The sequence below is a fragment of the Anabrus simplex genome, chromosome 4 (assembly GCF_040414725.1).
Source record: "Anabrus simplex isolate iqAnaSimp1 chromosome 4, ASM4041472v1, whole genome shotgun sequence".
Taxonomy (NCBI): Eukaryota; Metazoa; Arthropoda; class Insecta; order Orthoptera; family Tettigoniidae; genus Anabrus; species Anabrus simplex.
Window position 1 is genome coordinate 57,701,991 of NC_090268.1, and position 12,801 is coordinate 57,714,791.

The following is a 12,801-nucleotide window of genomic DNA, read 5'->3' on the forward strand; positions in this document are numbered from 1 at the left end:
ACCTTTTCCCGCTCCATGGCTAAATGGTTAGCGTGCTGGCCTTCGGTCACAGGGGTCCCGGGTTGGATTCCCGGCGGGGTTGGGAATTTTAACCACCATTGGTTAATTTTGCTGGCACGGGGGCTGGTTGTATGTGTCGTCTTAATCATCATCTCATCCTCATCACAACGCGCAGGTCGCCTACGGACGTCAACTCAAAAGACCTGCACCTGGCGAGCCGAACCTGTCCTCGGACACTCCCGGCACTAAAAGCCATACGCCATTTCATATCGACATCTTTTTGTATGTATTTTCGGAACCTTTTATTTCCCTTTTTCTGACCATACTTTCCACCTTAAAATCCTTTCCCCCTACTAATAAAATTGATACGTCCTTAAAGCTCAAGATCCTTATATTATGCTGTTCTATTTAAGAAGCTGCCTATTTGTTGTAGTAACATATTCTTGGTTCTCCTAGTAGATCGTGGACTCTTTTCTCCGTCTGAAAGTCGAGAAATTAATAAACGACTATTGTGATACTGAAGAGGAAAATGGTTCGGTCTGCAATAGAAATAAGTAGACAAGGGCTACTCAATCGCACTTAGTGCCGAAGATCTGAATAGTTAACGCCTTTACCTTTCATTCCTTTGAGGCCTTCATGGACTACACTGGCGGAAATTTAAATTCCAGAAATAATGAGTTATGCTAGACAAACGAAATTTGTGAGGCGTGTTTGCTCATTTAAAAGATGACACCTATTCACATTTACGCGCCAGTCAAAGAAGTATGCTGCTAATAGCGCCACTATGACCTTACAAAGCAAGTTTGCTTTAAATGCGCGCTGTACACTTCGTGAACGTAAATCACAGCCGGTGTTAAACTGTGAGGTAGATGTGAGTAAAATGTGCTTTTAAGGGGACGAAGAAGGCAGTAATGAAATGAAATGTCGTATGGCTTTTAGTGCCGGGATATCCCAGGACGGGTTCGGCTCGCCAGGTGCAGGTCTTTCTATTTGACGCCTGTAGGCGACCTGCGCGTCGTGATGAGGATGAAATGATGATGAAAACAACACATACACCCAGCCCCCGGGCCATTGGAATTAACCAATTAAGGTTAAAATCCCCGACCCGGCCGGGAATCGAACCCGGGACCCTCTGAACCGAAGGCCAGTACGCTGACCGTTCAGCCAACGAGTCGTACGAAGAAGGCAGTATAGGCAGCTTACTGAGCTCGAACGAGGCCGTGTAATAGGGTTACGAGGAGGGTATGTTCTTTACGCATTATTGCAAAAAGAATTCGCAGGGATGTTATCACAGTGCATCGGTTTTGGCAACAATGGTTACGGGAAGGCACTCTCTCAAAGAAGACGTACACATACGGACCATTACGGAGAGGGAAGACCGCCGTATTCGTCTCATAAATATGGTGGATCGTACTGCATCTGCAGCAGCGATTAGAGAACCAGTTGGCAGCAGAGTGATACAACGATTACTTGGTAGACAGCTCCGAACCAGACGTTCTGTAGTGTTCATGCCACTAACTCCGAATCACCGCCATCTGCGACTTCAGTGGTGTCAAGCTAGAGCTGATTGGAGGGCGGAATGGAGATCTACTGTGTTCTGAGATGAGCCGTTTCTTGGTGTCAGTGATGGACGTAAGTTGGTATGAAGGAGACTAAGTGAACGTTTGGAACAAAGGCACTGGATCTACACCAGGAGTTTGGTCTGAGGCTCAATTTACTTTGACAGTAGGAACACTCCCGTCGTTATCCCAAAAAATTGTCAGCGGAGTTGTACGTCACACTGATGACTGAACCCATTGTGCTGTCATTCATTCGCACTATTCATGGGGGTGATTTCCAACAGGGTAACGCTAGTCCTCATACCGCTGCTGTCACACAAAATGCTCTACGGAGTGTCGACCAGTTTCCTTGACCTGCGAGATCACCAGATCTTTCGCTCAGTTAGTACTTATGGGACATTGTGGGACGACAAATACAGTATCATCCAATACCAGCACTAACCGATGCTGATTTGACAGACCAAGTGAAACAGGCGTGAGACTCCATCTCACAAAATTACATACGGCACCTGTACGACACAATGCATGCACGTTTACATGCTTGCTTTCAAAATCGTGGCGACTACAGCGGTTATTAATGTACCGCCATGTAACAAGTTTTCTCGCGCATACTCGAACCTGTATCCTGAAAACTTTAGTCAAGTAAATATGTTACCTAGGCAGTTACTTAACCTAAACTGCATTCCTCTAAACTAATGTCTTCCTAGTGTTGGGACTTCATTTTTCGTCAGTGTTTAAGGAGATGGCTTTGCTTTGCTATTATTGTAAAAACTGGGATCATTCGCGAATTATACGTCGTGAATAAACTCAAAAGTGACTTTTTTGACGTGGAATAAGTTTTCGAATTTTGAGCGTCACATGGAAATCTATACCAGTTGTATGCATAAGTTTTTGGTGGGAACACGTAATTTTCAATGGAAATTATTTCATGTTTAACCAAAATATTGGCATTCGCCTTCTACACACTTCATCCATCTTTCACATAAGTTATGAATACCATGCCAGAAAAACTGCTTGTCTTTTGCGGCAAACCATGCGTCAAGCCATTTTCCAACTTCCTCGAAATTGCTGAAGTGCTGCTCTGCGAGAGTGTGCCTCATTGATGCAAAGAGCTGATAAATGGCGCCAGATCAGGGCAGTACGGCGGGTGCGGAAGAATGTCGCATCCAAGCGATTACAAGCTGTTTTGCACTGGTTTTGCTGTGTGAGACGGCGCATTGCCGTCTAACAAAATCACTTTGCCATGTCGTCTGACCCATTCCGGTCGTCTTTCGATCAATGCGTGATTTAAATTAATCATTTGTTGGCGATAGCGTAGTACATTAACGGTTTCGCCCGGCTTCAAGAGTTCATTATACACGATACCGCTCTGGTCTCACCAGACACAAAGCATGGTCTTCTTGCCGAAGCGATTTGTCGAAACCATGTCTCACTTGTTCTAATCGATAGTGTGTGTTTCTACCAGCGAACGATGACATTCCACAGCCTTTTTCTTTTGATTAAATAAGAAAAACAATGCATGCCGCAAATATTCCTTTTCAGGCACAAACACCGACATGATCACTGAACGATACAACACAGACGACCGAGCTCGATAGCTGCAGTCGCTTAGGTGCGACCAGTATCCAGTATTCGGGAGATAGTAGGTTCGAACCCCACTGTCGGCAGCCCTGAAAATGGTTTTCCGTGGTTTCCCATTTTCACACCAGGCAAATGCTGGGGCTGTACCTTAGTTAAGGCCACGGCCGCTTCCTTCCCACTCCTAGCCCTTCCCTGTCCCATTGTCGCCATAAGACCTATCTGTGTCGGTGCGACGTAAAGCAACTAGAAAAAAAACACAGACGCTACTGTTTGGCGGACTCAACTTGCGTGCGCGTTGGTAGGTTGATGTCAGACGAAAAAAACTGACGCATGTGTCAAATTCATACGTTGCGTACTGTTCGCTGGCGCCATCTCTTAGTGAAACAGGAAAAGACTTATGCATACACCTGGTAGTAATTACGGATCTATAACTATTAATGATATCAAAATGATACACGGCTAAAAGCGAAATTAGATTCAGTTAGGGATGATATCATGATGAGTGGTGGAGGCGTCCTCCATTCTTTTCTTGTTTTGAAATCGACATTGTCACCATGCAGTAAAGTTAGTATAGTTCGCGAGTCCGTGGTTCGGAGTATCGACGTTCGGAGCTCATGTAGTGCGTCTTGATGCTATGAAAAAATTAAATGTCGTATGGCTTTTAGTGCCTGGATATCCCAGGAAGGGTTCGGCCCGCCTGGTGCAGGTCCTTCTATTTGATGCCTGTAGGCGACCTGCGCGTCGTGATGAGATGAAATGGTGATGAAGACAACACATACACCCAGCCCCCATGCCATTGGAATTAACCTATTAAGGTTAAAATCCCCGACCCGGCCGGGAATCGAACCCGGAACCCTCTGAACCGAAGGCCAGTACGTTGACCTTTCAGCCAACGAGTCGGACGTCTTGATGCTATTAAAAGTGTCTACTCATAAGGCTGGTCGTGCAGCAGTAGCACTTTCTGGGCAAGTGAGGAAAGCAACAGTAGAACTGCCTTACTCCTCATTACACCTGATTCTGACGCCGTCATCGGTTTTTGCTGTTTCCCTATAACTGCATAACATTAGGTAACGCTTTTGGAGGATGGAGGACATTGTTGGTTTAGGTGTCGGTACCTGCAACACAGCTGGTCTAGTGGGTAACGTCTCTGACTTCCACGGGAACATCTCCGGTTTACATTTTTCTTCTCCCTTTTATAATCATATCTGTTTTCTCTTTGTCCGCAAGATGTATTGTCAGGAAGTACGACTCCATGGCTAAATGGTTAGCGTGCTGACCTTTGGCCCAAGGCATCCCGGCTTCGTTATATTTATCTCGTAGAACTGTATCATATTTGCTATCGGACCCATGTAAACGAGTGATAGAGCCACGTGCGTTGCAGTTCGTTTAAACAAAAAATGCGTTGGAGAGAGACAGTAGATGACACGCTTGATCGGTGCAGCGAAGGTTTGAAAAGATGCACGATGTAACTGGAACGGCGGTTATGCGTCTGATCTCGTCACGAAGTTATGGGAGTTATGGTAAGCCCTTCAATAGAGTGGGAAAGCCGCGTGTGCTCCGTTCGTCGTTCCGCTTCCCTTTCCACTCAGGTCCGGCTACACTCGACATTCCACGTCACTGTCACTCATCCAGGCATCCCTGCCTACCCACTAATAATTCACCATTTCAAGTCTAATTTCATCTATACCGAGCTCGATAGTTGCAGTCGCTTAATTGCGGCCAGTATCCAGTAATCGGGAGATAGTGGGTTCGAGCCCCACTGTCGGCAGCCCTGAAGATGGTTTTCCGTGGTTTCCCATTTTCACACCAGGCAAATGCCGGGGCTGTACCTTAATTAAGGCCACGGCCGCTTCCTTCCAATTCCTAGGCCTTCCCTATCCCATCGTCGCCTTAAGGCATATCTGTGTCGATGCGACGTAAAGCAAATAGCAAAAAAAAATTCATCTATACCTGCTGCTTTGATGGCAGTGAGAAAAGTGTACCTTTATGTTTGATATATCTGTGTATATATATCGAACCCATGTCCCGTTCCTCTACGGGGTCGGATATGAATATTCATAGCGAGTTTTCCTGCCCGGATGCCCTTCCTGACGTCAACCTCATCAGAGGAGTTAACGAGATGAAATGAATGCCTTGATATTTTATAGTAGGAAGGCAGAGTGTGAAACCAGGCACCGGCACCTGTCGAATAGCACCAACGTCTCCATCCGACGGACGAAACACCATTAACAGTCATATACCTCACTCCATATGAGCACTGCGGAGAGGTTTGGAATTTAATCCAGACTTTTGACACGCAGTCTAGTGCTTAGAAATTGCATACCACCACCTCTCCTACCTGCCGACCAACATTCTGATAGTGAAAATGTTTTCGACCAACGGGACTCAGACCTTAACGTCCGACTCATTGGCTGAATGGTCAGCGCTGAAGCCTTTAGTTCAGAGGGTCACGGGTTCGATTCCCGGCCGGGTCGGGGATTTTAATCGCCTCTGATTAATTCTTCTGGCCCGGGAACTGGATGTTTGTGTTTGTCCCAACACTCTCCTCTTCATATTCACACAACACTTCACCCTACCAACCACCACAGAAACACGCAATAGTGATTACATCCCTCCATATAGGGTTGGCGTCGGGAAGGGCATCCGGCCGTAAAATATGACCAAATCCACATGCGCGACACAGTTCGCACCCGCGACCCCACAGGTGTGGGAAAGGCGGTAGAAGAAGAAGAAGAAGAAGAAGAAGAAGGAGAAGAAGAAGAAGAAGAAGGGACTCAGACCATAACGATCATGGGCAGTAGGCAGGTCAATGTATTATGATGTGAATATTCAGGTGGTATTATGCTAAACAAAACAACAAACTGCTATGTTCACGTACCCATGGTACCTACCTGATCTGAGTGAGAACTATACCACAGACAATCAATATGTTGGCTGTCGTCTTCATAACAATAAATGTACAGTATGCCATTGTTATGCTCAGGTAACTATGCTACCTGATCTAGGAATAGGCTAAACGACGATTTTTTGCAAATGCAGTAATGTCGCAAATGTTATGACAGATAGACAGTCGTCCTTCAATTCTTTTTTTTTTTTTTTACAATTGCTTTACGTCGCACCGACACCGATAGGTCTTATGGCGACGATGGGATACGAAAGAGCTCGGAGTGGGAAGGAAGTGGCCGTGGCGTTAATTAATGTACAGCTCCAGCATTTACCTGATGTGAAAATGGGAAACCACGGAAAGCCATCTTCAGGGCTGCCGACAGTGGGGCTGGAACCCACTATCTCCCGGATGCAAGCTCATAGCTGCGCGCCCCTAACCGCACGGCCAACTCGCCCGGTATCCTTTCATTCTTAAGATTAACCCAGTACTGTGGACATTACTTTGTATCAGATATCGAGTAGTGTTAGTTGTTCCGACCACTGTGAGTCTGTCGGGTACATCCGGCGAATGACGAATAGTACTTTAATACGTCGAAAGCAGTAATCCCGAAGAATGCTGTAGTTAGGCTTGTGATTTTTTCAGTTTCTTTCAAACAACAAACGAATTATTATTTTCTTTGTTTCTTTTTCTTTCTTTCTTTCTCCGTTAGGGTCTTCTGGGGACCACGTTCCTATTACAATATTTCATAATTTTTGCTCCTTTTTTCTTCCTCCAGAAACGGGCGAGTTGGCCGTGTGGTTAGAAGCGCGCGGCTGTGAGCTTGCATCCAGGAGATAGTGGCTTCGCCTCTTCTGTATTGTTTCTGTTATGTTTTCTAAGTTCCGATATATTTCATCATTACTTCTTGATTTCCAGAGTTCTATAGTTCTTAGCGGACCGAGTATTTTCCGTATAATTCGTTTTTCTTATTCTTCTTCATCTGTTTACCCTCCACGGTCGTTTTTTCCCTCGGACTCAGCGAGGGATCCCACCTCTACCGCCTCAAGGGCAGTGTCCTGGAGCTTCAGACTTTGTTTCGGGGGATACAACTGGGGACGATGACCAATTCCTCGGCCAGGTGGCCTCACCTGCTATGCTGAACCGGAGTCTTGTGAGTGGATGGGAAGTTTGGAAGGGTTAGACAAGGAAGAGCGAAGGAAGCTGCCGTGGCCTTAAGTTAGTACCATCCCGGCATTTGCCTGGAGAAGAAGTGGAAAACCACGGAAAACCACTTCCAGGATAGCTGAGGAGGGAATCGAGCCCCCCTCTACTCAGTTGACCTCCCGAAGCTGAGTGGACCCCATTCCAGCCCTCGTACCAATTTTCAAATTTCGTGGCAGAGTCGGGAATCGTACCCGGGTCTCCGGGGGTGGCAGCTAATCACACTAACCACTACACCACAGAGGTGGACTTACCAGAACTTCTAATTTATTTAGCTTGTAATTCAGAAATAGACATTCACTCGCATATAGGCATTCCAGTTTGAGTACTGTGTTGTACAGTAGTGCTGTATTTTGAGGTTTTTAGATGAACACTTTTTGTTGTAGATATTCGTAGTTATACCATATACTCTTTCCATCTTTTGTATCCTTTCTTCTATAGCAGATTTTTCCAAACCGTTTTCTTGAATTATTTCTCCCAAATATTTGGATTTCTTTACTTCCTCATTCGACATATTTCTGTTATTAGAAATTGTGGACCGCCTCTGTGATGTAGTGGTTAGTGTGATTAGCTGCAACCTCCGGAGGCTCGGGTTCGATTCCCGGCTCTGCCACGAAATTTGAAAAGTGGTACGAGGGCTGCAACCGGGTCCACTCAGCCTCGGGAGGTCAACTGAGTTGAGGAGGTTTCGATTCCCACCTGAGCGATCCTGGAAGTGGTTTTTCGTGGTTTCCCAATTCTACTCCAGGCAAATGCCTGGATGGTACCTAACTTAAGGCGACGGCGGCTTCCTTCCATCTTCCTTGTCTATCCCTTCCAATCTTCCCATCCCTCAGCAAGGCGCCTGTTTAGCATAGCAGGTGAGGCCGCCTGGGCGAGGTACTGGTCATTCTCCCCAGTTGTATCCCCGACACAATGTCTCGCGCTCCAGGGTACTGCCCTTGAGGCGGTAGAGGTGGGATCCCTCGCTGAGTCCGAGGGAAAAACCAACCCTGGAGAGTAAGCAGATTAAGAAAGGAAGAATGAAATTCTGGAGCATTTTTGATATTTGCTATACATTTGTTTTCTCTACAGAAATTTTTAAACTTGTTACGTTGCCCATCTCTTCCAAGCTGACTTGTATTACTGCATTTGTCAGGTTTTCTGGAAGTATGGCGAAATCATCTGTAAATGCTAGACAGTTTATTTCAACACCTCTGTTCTTTCTTCCCAGTTTTACTGGTGATAGCTTGTGTTATTTCAGTTTTTCATTCAATATTCTTACTATTTTTTCCAGGACGCAGTTGAAGAGGTATGGAGATAAACTATCGCCTTGTCTTACACCTGTATTTATTCTGAAATAATTTAGATATTTCGCCCATAAATTTCACTTTTGATATGGTGTCCGTGAGAGATCCTTCGTGGCTCAGGCGGCGGTGCATCGCACTCTCACCGCTGGGTTCCATGGTTCAAATCCCGGTCTCTCCATGTGAGATTTGTGCTGGACAAAGCGGAGGGGAGACAGGTTTTTCTCCGGTTTTCCCTGTCATCCTTTATTCCAGCAACACACTCCAATATAATTTCATTTCATCTGTCTGTCATTAATCATTGCCCCAGTGGAGTGCGACAGGCTCCGACTGCTGGCACAATTCCTCTAGGCCTACTTGCCGCTAGATAGGGACTTCATTCCATTCCTGACCTGGTCAAATGACTGGAAAGGGGCTGAGGATTTTCAGTTTTTCATGGTGTCCGTGATAGATTAGATTTGCGAATTTGGTTTTGACTCCGAAATCTTGGATTATTTTATCTAGAGTTCCCCTATCGACAGAGTTTATAAAGCTTTTTAAAATCTATAAATACTACCATGTCTTTGGAGTTCAATAGTCTGTGACGGATCATGGACTTCAGGATGAATATCTGTTCTGATTTTATTATTATTATTATTATTATTACTTGTAAATAAACTTATATTCAAACTCAACGGTTTGATTACATAGCGAATCCTCGATTGCCATTATTACCGTAATTGGCACATCGTTAAAAACTACTGTGCAGTTTGAAAGAAGAATGTGCTTTTCACTGTCGGTGTCAGTCAGTTAGGCCCTTTTCACACTAAGGTCCGGGAGACAAGTCCTTGTGTGACGTGTCAGTGTTGGAGTATTCAGATGAGATCTTCGACCACTTCAGACCCCTTCATGCGACTAGAGGCCTAGAGGCAACATGTGCCCCTCACTTGCTCTCCCTTCTTCGTGACTCGTCATTGAGTCTTGCATAAGTAAGTTAGTAGCCTGTAGGCGTTCACATTAGTCAGTTGGACTTTCGATATGACGAAAGAAATATATGTTTTTGATGGTAAGGCACTTAATTGATGCTGTGCGACATCGTCCTGCGTTATGCCATTCTTACAGACATGTTCAGTGATACTGTGCATATCCTCAAACGATAAAGGGATATCCAAATATAATTATAAAACATTTCAGTGTATTAATCACTACGATATTTACAAAAGGGCTCCTGTCTGACGATCCCGAATTACAGGGTGAATTTTAATTATGTTCTCTTCTCAGCAAGAAGTTTTGTAAGCAGCAATCTCGCGCGAACTTCCTCGGATTCCATTATTGTACTGAGAGAAAATGTTGATTATTGTTTAAGAGGGAGTGCAGCTGGACAACCATCCTCAATTAACAGTCATTACAGGGAAGGAATGGAAGGGATCCGACACTTTGAAAAATGAAGTTAACGGCCAAAGGAAGACAAGGGCCACTAAGGGCATGGAAATGAAAGACTCTCTACTCCTCGACACCTCATACTGACGGGGAAAAGAACAAGAGTTGACCAAGGAACGTCGTAAAGAACAGATGAAAGTGAGGAGCGTGACACGGCCCCGTCGTCACCAACGCACACTCCAAATTTTAGTCGCCTCTTTAGGCAGGGGATACCGTGTGTGTTATTCTACCACCCACGCCCACAGGAGGATTACAGAGTGAACCCACACTCATCTCCTTCAGCTACTTTTCTTCCTCTCTGCAAGAACTAATAGTAGTATTGTATTATTATTACTGCTATTATTATCGTCATCACATCGTACCAATCAAGCAAGCAAGCAAGCAAGCAAGCAATCAATCAATCAATCAATCAATCAATCAATCAATCAATCAATCAATCAATCAATCAATCAATCAATCAATCAATCAATCAATCAATCAATCAATACTGATCTACATTTAGGGCAGTCGCCCAGATGGCAGATTGTTTTCCTAGCCTTTTCTTAAGTGATTTCAAAGAAATTGGAAATTTATTGAACATCTCCCTTGGTAAGTTATTCCAATCCCTAACTCCGCTTCCTATAAATGAATATTTGCCCCAATTTTCCTCTTGAATTCCAACTTCATATTGTGATCTTTCCTACTTTTAGAGACGCCACTCAAACGTATTCGTCTACTAATGTCATTCCATGCCATCTCTCCGCTGACAGCTCGGAACATACCACTTAGTCGAGCAGCTCGTCTTCTTCCTCCCAATTCTTCCCAGCCCAAACTTTGCAACATTTTTGTAACGCTACTCTTACGTCGGAAATCACCCAGAACAAATCGAGCTGCTTTTCTTTGGATTTTTTCCAGTTCCTGAATCAAATAATCCTGTTGAGGGTCCCATACACTGGAATCATACTCTAGTTGTGGTCTTACCAGAGACTTATATGCCCTCTCCCTTACATCCTTACTACAACCCCTAAACACCCTCATAACCATGTGCAGAGATCTGTACCCTTTATTTACAATCCCATTTATGTGATTACCCCAATGAAGATCTTTCCTATTTGTGAAACTCACAACCTGACTTTTAACCCCGTTTATCATCATACCGTTGCCTACTGTCCATCTCACAACATTATCGAGGTCATTTTGCAGTAGCTCACAATCTTGTAACTTATTTATTACTCCATACAGAATAACATCATCCGCAAAAAGCCTTACCTCTGATTCCAGTTCTTTGCTCATATAATTTATATATATATATAAGAAAACATAAAGGTCCAGCAATACTGCCTTGAGGAATTCCTAATAAGTAGCGACGTCGCGCCAACTTCTCGGGTTCCATCATTTAAGTGAGAGAAAACTGTAATGTCTCGACAAAGATCGAATTTTATTCCAAAGATATAATTCAAAGGACTCGCCAATCGCTGTGTGCCTCTCTTTTCAAGGTCGAATCACTGAGAGACCCGGAGTCTCAATCAGAGACTCGACTTCCGCAGGCTAGTGTGAAGGAAGTTTTACTCGTTCTTCCATTCCCAAGGTAGTGGTTTTGATCCCGACTGAGGTCGATGGCATTTTAGGTTGTTTAAAAGTAGTATTGTTGGCTTCTATCACATTAAAGGACTCCTTCGGGGAAACTTTCAACACCCTGACGTCTCTTAATGCCCGTTGTTCACGGTAAATTCTTTCGTAAAATTTGCTGTACAACTACTTTTATACAGTAATACTATAACGAATACAAGTTGCATTGTAAAATTATCTTGTAAAATTCGAGGAAGCATTAGAATGGCCACATATGAACTCATTTCTGAACTGTGTATGTGCTGCAAGGACTTGAGTTCAGAGCCTGGCTTGTGCTCCGCCGAACTTGTGACACAAATTTTTTGCTTGTTGCTTTACGTCGCACCGACACAGATAGGTCTTATGGCGACGATGAGACAGGGAAGGGCTAGGAGTGGGAAGGAAGCGGCCGTGGCCTTAATTAAGGTACAGCCCCAGCATTTGCCTGGTGTGAAAATGGGAAACCACGGAAAACCATTTTCAGGGCTGCCGGCAGTGGGGTTCGAACCTACTATCTCCCGGTGACACAAATTTGGCGACTGAGTTTGCTGCCTCCCTTCTTGCATTTCTGTTATGATACATTGGCGTTTTAATCTCATACAAACACTAGCAGCTTCCTTTGTCCACCCGGAAGTGTTTGTTTATGGCCGGGCTGAAGGCGCTGGCCTTCTAACCCCAACTTGGCAGGTTCGATCCTGGCTCAGTCCGGTATTATATGAAAGTGCTCAAATACGTCAGCCTGGTGTCGGTAGATTTACAGGCACGTAAAAGAACACCTGCGGGACTAAATTCCGGCACCTCGGCGTTTCCGAAAACCGTTCAAGTAGTCCGTGGGACGTAAAATAAATAATATTATTATGTTTGTTTATGTTTACAAACGAGCTTCACAATCTTCTCATGTCATCATCGTCATGTGAGCTTCGCTAATTGGTTCGTTTCGCAAAATTAATTTTACGGAATAGAACATGTCCTGTTTATCAAAGGTTTTATAAAACTTGAATTTGACCGTGAGCAACAGAAAGTTTATAAAATTAAGTTGTTGTAGAATGAGTTAATTTGAAGGGAAATTTTACCATGAACAAAAGGCATAAGACCGTAAGCAGTTAAGCGGACGTTCAGTAATAATGATAGTCGACCATACGAGCAAATGTTATGGTAGTATTCATACGAAGATCACAATTGTTCCACTCAATATTATCACAAATTAATTAAAAACATACTAGACCATTCAACAGCAGAGGTAATCAGAAAGAATACACACACGTACAAAGTCGCATTGACG